We start from the raw sequence: 7,946 nt of genomic DNA on the forward strand, positions 1-7,946 counted from the left end.
AAAAACTTCATGGTATCAGAGCAAAAATAAAACCTTAACCCTAGTCCAACCACCGTCATCGCCAGCGCTGCACAAACCCTAGCCGCCGTCATCAGATCTGCCACCACCTCCACAGAACCCATCGTCATCAAGTTGCAGTTACCACTGCTGGACATCCTAGCCATTGTTGCTGACCATACCAGAGTCGTTCGTCCACGCACTCCTAGGTCCGTGCACCCAGATCCGCGTACCCAATTCGTCTCATAACCCACTGTCATCGTTTTTCTTCAGCTTCGATTCATCTCGATCCCACGTCAGCGATCCATCATAGACAACGAGAAGCCTACGATCCGTTAAACCAAATCAGCCATTTGTTGGTTGGTCCTTGCCCAGATATGATCTCACATTCTCCGTGGGTTCTTTGCTCCTCAGATCATCATATGTGGACTCAATTTGCTCACTCTGCTTTTGTCGTTTAGAGATTCAATGGGTTCTTTGTCGTACGTTGTTTAGAGATCTCACGTCAGATGACCAAATTCAATCGCTATCATGTTCATATCGGGGCAGTGAAGGTTTTTCTTCACACATTCAGTTCAAGATTAGTTCAGGTTCAGCCAAATCGATTTGGTTCATCTAAGGCCAATTCTGTTCAGTCAAGCCTTTGTTTGGTTCATTTAAGCCCCACTTGGTTCAGACCAGTTGGTTTGGTTCAAATGAAATTGGTTCAGGCAGTTTAGTTCTGTTTTTTTTTTTTTCCAAATATGCTCGGGATGATAATGCGTTATTTGTGAGTATTCTTTGGTTTTTGTTCAAACTCATCAATTGAGCCACTCAATCTCAATTAATCAGTGTCTCACAACATGACAAAGCAAACTGTTACATCTATAACTTTTGCTCATCAGGACTTTGTCATGCCTTACTTCTCTATACAACACAATAAACAGAAATTATGGATTCTAGATTCTGGAGCGTCAGATCACATGACCCGAGACATCAGTATTTTCCCTCAGTTTAAATCACATCTTGGCCATTCCTCAGTCTGAATAATAGATGGTTCTCTCTCTGAGGTTATAGGAACAAGGTCGATAAAATTATGAAATGATCTTATACTTTCCAATGTTCTTTATGTTCCTAAATTGAGCTATAACTTGATGTCGATAAGCAAACTTACGAGTGACTTGAATTGTATATCTAAATTTTCTTCGAATTTGTGTGAATTTCAAGAGTTGGGTTCGGGAAAGGTGATTGGCATTGCTAAGTAGCAAGGTGGCCTCTATCGTTTTCAAGGAAAACATCATCCAAGTTCGTCTTTCAACCCCATGTGTGAGTCTTCTTCTAATTCTATTAGTTTCATTCCCGAGTCCTCTTCTTGTTCTACATCTTTGTCTGGTGAAAATCAAGTCATGTTATGGCATTTTCGTCTCGGTCACCCAAATTTTGTGTATCTTGAAAGGTTGTTTCCTCATCTGTTCATTAATAAAAAACAGAGTCACTTTCAGTGCGAAGTTTGTCAACTCTCTAAACATACCAGAAATCCTTATCCAAGTGTGCCTTACAAATCTTCGAAACATTTTGCATTGATCCACGGTGATATTTGGGGGCCTTCTAGAGTTAAAAAAAATATTTGGAGCACATTGGTTCATAACTTTTATTGATGACCACACTAGACTAACATGGACATATCTCATGAAGGACAAATCCGAAACATCCAGTATTTTTCAATCCTTTCACTCTATGATCTCCACTCAGTTTCAAAGTAATATTCAAGTCCTTAGAACAGATAATAATTCGAAACTATTTCAGTTCAACTCTTAGGTCATTTCTTTCATCTCATAGTATAGTTCACACTAGTTCATGTGTGGACACTCCTCAACAAAATGGGATTGCCAAAAGGAAAAATAGACACCTTGAGGTCGCTCATTCTCTTATGATTGCTAGTAATGTTCCTAATCTGTTTTAGGGAGAAGTCATTCTTACTGCAACTTTTCTCATAAATCGAATGCCTAGTCGAGTCCTCAAATTCCAATCTCCTCGAGATGTCTTCCTCCAATTCATTCCCAACTACAAAACTTTTCTTCACAATTACCCTTTCGAGTTTTTAGATGTTCCTCCTTTGTTCACAATCATTCTCCCCATCAATCTAAACTTGATCCAAAATCCATTAAGTGCATTTTTCTAGGTTATTCATCACATCAAAAGGGGCACAAATTCCCCAATTACTAGAAAAATGTAATGGATGTTACCTTCTTTGAAAACCAACCTTATTTCACCAAGTCTCAAATTCAAGGGGAGAATGTGCAAGAATTTGAGCCATGGGAAGTTCAGCCTACTTGTCCCCTACCTCTTACTCACATCATATCCGAAGTTTTAGCTCCTTCTCTGAATGAGCTACCTAATCCCGTGTCAATCCCACTTATTGCTTCTGAACTTGAAGTCTTACGAGTTTCTGAATCTGAACCTTTAATCCCACAAAGTCGAATTCCTATTGTTTACTCGAGAAAGAAAGGGGCTACCTTACAAGACTCTAACGGAAAGGTGTTAGAAGTTGTACTAGCCATCCAATTGAAAAATATGTGGCATATGGAAAATTAAATTCGTCGCAGTTGGACAATATTCAAATTCCACACAATATCCAAGATGAACTTAAGGATCCTAAGTGGAAAAAGGCTATAAGTGAGGAAATTAAAGCTCTTGAAAGTAATGGAACGTGGACTCTCACAACACTTCCTCTTGGAAAGAACCCTGTTGGGTGCAAATGGATTTTCACAATTAAATACAAGTTAGATGGCAGTGTTGAAAGATTCAAAGCAAACTTGTGGCTAAAAGCTTCACTCAATCATATGGTATCGATTATCAGGAGACTTTTGCTCCTGTTGCTAAATTAAACACTGTTCGTGTCCTTTTATCTTTAGTAGTAAATCAAGATTGGCCCCTTCATCAAGTTGATGTCAAAAATGTCGTTTTGAATGGTGATCTCGAAGAAAAGTTTATATGCAGGTTCCTCCTGGAATGGAAAATGAGTCTAACAAAGACTTGGTATGCAAGTTGAGAAAGTCTTTATGCAGATTAAAACAATCTCCTCGTGCTTGGTTTGATATATTTGCCAAAGTTCTGATTAAAAGTGGTTATCATCAATGTCAAGCTGATCATACTCTATATGTGAAATCTGCAAACAACAAAACCGCAATCCTGATTGTATATGTAGATGACATCATCATCACTAGAAATGATCTATGGGAGATCCTTAATTTGAAAAAGATGCTTGCAACTGAGTTTGAAATTAAAGACTTGGGAAGTTTGAGATATTTTTAAGGAATGGAGACAGTGAGATCTAAGGATGGCATTGTCATCTCTCAACGAAAATATATCTTAGACTTGCTAAAGGAGACCGGAAATCTGGGGTGTAGACCTGCTGAAACACCTATGGATCCAAATTTAGGCCAAGATCAAATTGAAGGGATTAGCCCAGTTGACAAGGGCATGTATCAAAGGCTTGTGGAAAAGTTAATTTACTTGTCACATACCAGACCAGACATATCATATTCTGTCAGCATTGTTAGTCAGCACATGAACAGTCCAAATGAACATCATCTTAAGGCCGTTAACAGGATTTTAAGATACTTGAAACATACTCCAAGTCATGGGCTATTTTGAAAAAGTCATCAAACAGAATGGTAGAACTTTATACTGATGCTACTTGGGCTGGAGAGCTAACTGATCGAAGATCTACATCTGGATATTGCTCTTATGTATGGGACAACTTAGTCACCTGGAGAAGCAAAAAACAGTCAATTGTAGCCAGAAGTAGTGTAGAGGCTGAATATCAAGCTTTAGCATTTGGAATTTTTTAAGGGATGTGGATTCAAAAGCTTTTGGAAGAACTAAGGATAGAAACTCAAAGTTTGTTCAAAATACACTGTGACAGTCAAGCAGTAATCAACATAGCAAAAAATCTCATCCATCATAACAGAACGAAACACATAGAGATAGATCAACATTTCATATCTGAGAAGGTCAACAAGAACATAGTGGAACTAAACTATGTTCCGTCCTGCCATCAAATTGTTGACATTCCCACCAAAGCTTTACTGAAGAGAAATTTTGATGAATTCAATTCCAAGCTTGGATTGTATTCTATATACAACCCAGCTTGAGAGGGAGTGTAGATTTGTGTTTAGTATATATTTGTCTTAATTATTATGTTAATTATGATTTGTTTACTTTCCTTTTTAATTAATTTCCTTAGTTGAAATTTCTCTTGTATTATAATTACCCATTATTGGGTCCTTTTGAATAATAAGAAAAACCAATATTCTCCAAAAACTTCATTTTTAAATATTATTCTCCCAGAAGTGATTGTATACATCAAAAACTGTTTTTGAATTTTAAAAGAGAATTGTTTTAAACCTGGCTTTCAAACTGGCTTTTAATCTCCACCACTACAGATTCCCCATTTGCCAAGAATAATGCACTACATAATTTGGAGAGATAGTAGCTGCATCTTGGTGCCACATCTTGGATCAGAAAAAGTAATTCATAATTCACATGCATAGCCCAGAGTTCTTAATAAAATAAGAGAAACAACAATATAACAAACAATTAGCAATGACAAAGTCCAAAGGAGATTTCCTCACATTTCCCGTTCCCAAACATATGCATGTTTGTGTAAGAAAAGTGAAGAAACTTTTAATCATCTATTTCTGCACTGTTATTTCAGTAGAAGGGTATGGGGGCACTTTGGTAGTTTGTCCATGTATTTAAGGATTGTATGGCCGTTTCCTTTGGCGGAGGAGGTTTGAAAGAAAAGGCCAATGTGCTTTGGAGCAATGTGACAAAGACTTTTTGTGGCTATTATGGAAGGAAAGGAATGCTAAAAAAATTTCAAATAAGTGTTAGTCATTTGTTTATTTTGTCATCTTGTACAGTTTACAGCCTCCAGTTGGAGTAGCTTTCACAAGCTTTTTTGTAACTACACCATTTACACTATTAACCTAGATTAAACGCCCTTTTGCACCTTGGTTAGGGGAGGGGACATCTTATTTCTTCGCCCTCTAGGTTGTTTCCTTGTTCTTTTGAGGAATGAAGTCTTTTCTCGTTTCTTATCAAAAAATTACAAAAAAAGATATTTAAAATAAATAGAACAGCAGTTTCATAAATTACCGAATCCAATGTGTGGCTTGGAGAAGGAATAATCAAGCACATGATAAATGTAAAATTTTCTTTCACACCTGTAACTTAAAACATTCTTATTTCTTAAATGTTTTTTTTTTTTAAGAAAAAAAAAAGAAACAGAACTTTTTATTAAAAAAATGAAAAGAGACTAATGCGCAAAGTACAGTAAAACAAAATAAGTAAAATGAAGCAAATACAACCCAATAAAACCCATGAATAGACTTGTCCAAAAAAGTAGAGCAAAAAATGAAATACAACCCAAAACAAAATAAGATGGCTCTTGATAGAAGACCACTAAATTTGAAACTAAGAAAACCAACAACCATGTGATGAGGCCAAAATAGGAGACAATAGACCAAAGGAACTTGGAGAAGTGAGAAACCATCCACCAACTTTGACAGCTTTGAAAAAAAGGCCACTCCCATTAAGCAAGAAAAATAAAATCGAGTAGCACATAGAATTTGAAATAGAGGTCAGAAAGCTCCGACAAGAGCTGCTGAAAATTTCCAATCTTCCGCTTGGGTTAAGCTTCTCCATTTCTTAAATGTATTAATTTCAAGATCTGTAAATTTTCTTTCACGACCATTAATTTAAATTATTAGACCTTACATTATGAAAATTACTACCAACATCCATTGGCCAATCAACTGTGAAATCTCTATTCCAAAGTTCACAAAACTGCAATCAACAATAAAGAGATATTTTCTAGGAGATGGATGGTCCCAAGAAGTTGAACCCTTTCTGCAGCTTCTTTGTCTGGAAGGTATGAACACTGCTAGTAGGCTTCAAAGAAGATGCCCCTCCATTGATCTAAAGTCCAAGTTAGCACTTTGTTTGAGAGGCAGTGAAGAACCAATAACATGAGTTTTTCCATTGTTCATTTTTTTTCTTTTTATAATGAACCAAACTTTTATTGAAAGAATACAAGGGCATCCTTCGGGCTTTAATTGTATACGGTGGTAGATTCAAGATTAGGGCTAAAGTGCTATAGATTAATGGTATGAGTCGATCGTGTGGGCTTTATGGTGGTATGAAAGAAATCTGAGAGAATGTTTAGATTGGGTTGAGCGAATGGATCTAGCAAAATACCATGTATCCTTTCCTGTGCAATATAAAGTTTTTTGTGATTTTTCGTAAACTCCCAATAGTAGTTAATAGTTCGGTAACTTTTCACTAATGCAGTGAAACGTATTTCTTGTTTCTGAGGGGGAAATAAGTATGTATAACTCTCCAGAACCTAGAAAGGGAAAGAGAGAGGGAAAGAAGGGGGTAAAAAAAAAAAGAAAATGATCGAAAGTAGAGGAATATTTAGGTTAAGAAATCATTCTTCCATTATAGAATATCTATACGCTCACAGGAACATGCAGTATTGAATCAAAAGTCCTGCCCTGCCTCCAATAAAAGAAAACAACTAACTGCAATAGGAAATGGATTTTCCAACACTCTTAACGGTGATGAATCCTATTATATAGAAAGAATCTCCTACAAACAGGGAAATCAACCAGAAAATTGAAGCAACTATTTGGCTGATCAAATGAAAAATATTAAATTCCTCAGCAACTGAAATCAAGGAAAACATTGAAATTGGTATAACTTAGCTAATCAAATATACCAGGAACAAAAACAGAAAAGGAATCAGCAAGCGTCATTCTTACGAGTCCAGTAAACAGAAGTTCCATAGAACTAATCAATGCACATTCGCTCACAAATGAAAAAAAAAAAATTAAAAAAAAAAAAAAGAAAAAAAAGCTCAGGCAATAAACAAAATTACAAACTGAATTGATTTAACATTAGAAGAAATAAACTTAAACATGAATACGAACAGATACCTCTTACAAGCTAAACAGAAGGGAGAAAAGATCGAGGGAGTAAATAGAGAGATTGAGAGAGAACCCAACCAAAAAAAACCCTCGAGACAGAGAAAGAACAAGAGAATACCCTTTTCACTAGCTGTCCCCCACCATCGAATTCCGTTAACATAATATAAGAAAAGAAGGCACCTACATCCATAATAAAGTTAGCAGCTCATACCCAAAGTACGGCTCCAACTCCGAATTGACACTCGACCCTCTCGCTCACTTTCTTTCTCTCTCTCCAATTCGGTAATCGAAATTCACTGTTGGTACAAGTCAAAGCAAAGAACCGAGGAATCGAAGAGAGCAAAAAAGGCAAAAACCGCTTCAGCGCAGCAAGGAATCGAACACGTTATGTACAGGGAAAATGGGGATTGGATTGGATTGCTTATGCATGAAGAAGAAGAACAACAACAACAATCATGGACAATAATCACGTGGAGGTACAGGAGAGCGTGACAGCATTGATTCAAAGAGGAAGTATAAAAATGTAGGAATCAGAGCTGTACCTGTTCATCGATACCTTTTTCTATTATTGTTCAGGGGTTCGGAGGAAAAAGGGATCAGAACTATAAGACAAGAAAAGCATAAAGACCAAGGCGTCAGATGCCGAGCCATCACACTGGGCTCTATCTACTTTAATCAGGTACTGTCTAGTGGGACCTCGAAGCTGCATGTAGAGGCGTGATGCTTTGGATTTATTTATCCTCATTGTTTCAATTTGCTACTTATGATTTAAGTTTAATTTTGATGTATTTTTGTTTCATTGTTCATTTCGTCAAACTTCATGACAAATCATTATTATTAGCATATTTTTTTCATAATAAAATGATCTTAAATTTTACGAACTAATTCAAAATCACCTATTCGATTGACTGACATAGCTTTTATAGTGACTTACACTCTTTCATCCCATAAATAATTGAAGAAAGTAATCTCTGA

At 36.4% G+C, this 7,946-nt stretch overlaps 1 protein-coding gene across 27 annotated transcripts in view; it reads right to left on the bottom strand.

The window, feature by feature from the left end:
• Positions 1-7,639, bottom strand: part of LOC120077484 (phosphatidylinositol 4-phosphate 5-kinase 7-like) — a 45,161-nt gene extending 37,522 nt beyond the window's left edge. For 4 of the 27 annotated variants that reach the window (XM_039031376.2, XM_039031375.2, XM_039031368.2 and 1 more), the window contains exon 1: positions 7,090-7,525. The gene's annotated coding sequence lies outside the window, so the exon portion shown is untranslated. Of the gene's footprint in view, positions 1-33; positions 3,749-4,386; positions 4,494-6,980 lie in introns of those variants that run through there. The other 23 variants (XM_090313934.1, XM_090313925.1, XM_090313935.1 and 20 more) reach the window with 19 other exon arrangements.
• Positions 7,640-7,946: the final 307 nt, after the last annotated feature.

The sequence above is a fragment of the Benincasa hispida genome, chromosome 5 (assembly GCF_027475165.1).
Source record: "Benincasa hispida cultivar pf3 chromosome 5, pf3_genome.v1.1, whole genome shotgun sequence".
NCBI classification, from domain to species: Eukaryota; Viridiplantae; Streptophyta; class Magnoliopsida; order Cucurbitales; family Cucurbitaceae; genus Benincasa; species Benincasa hispida.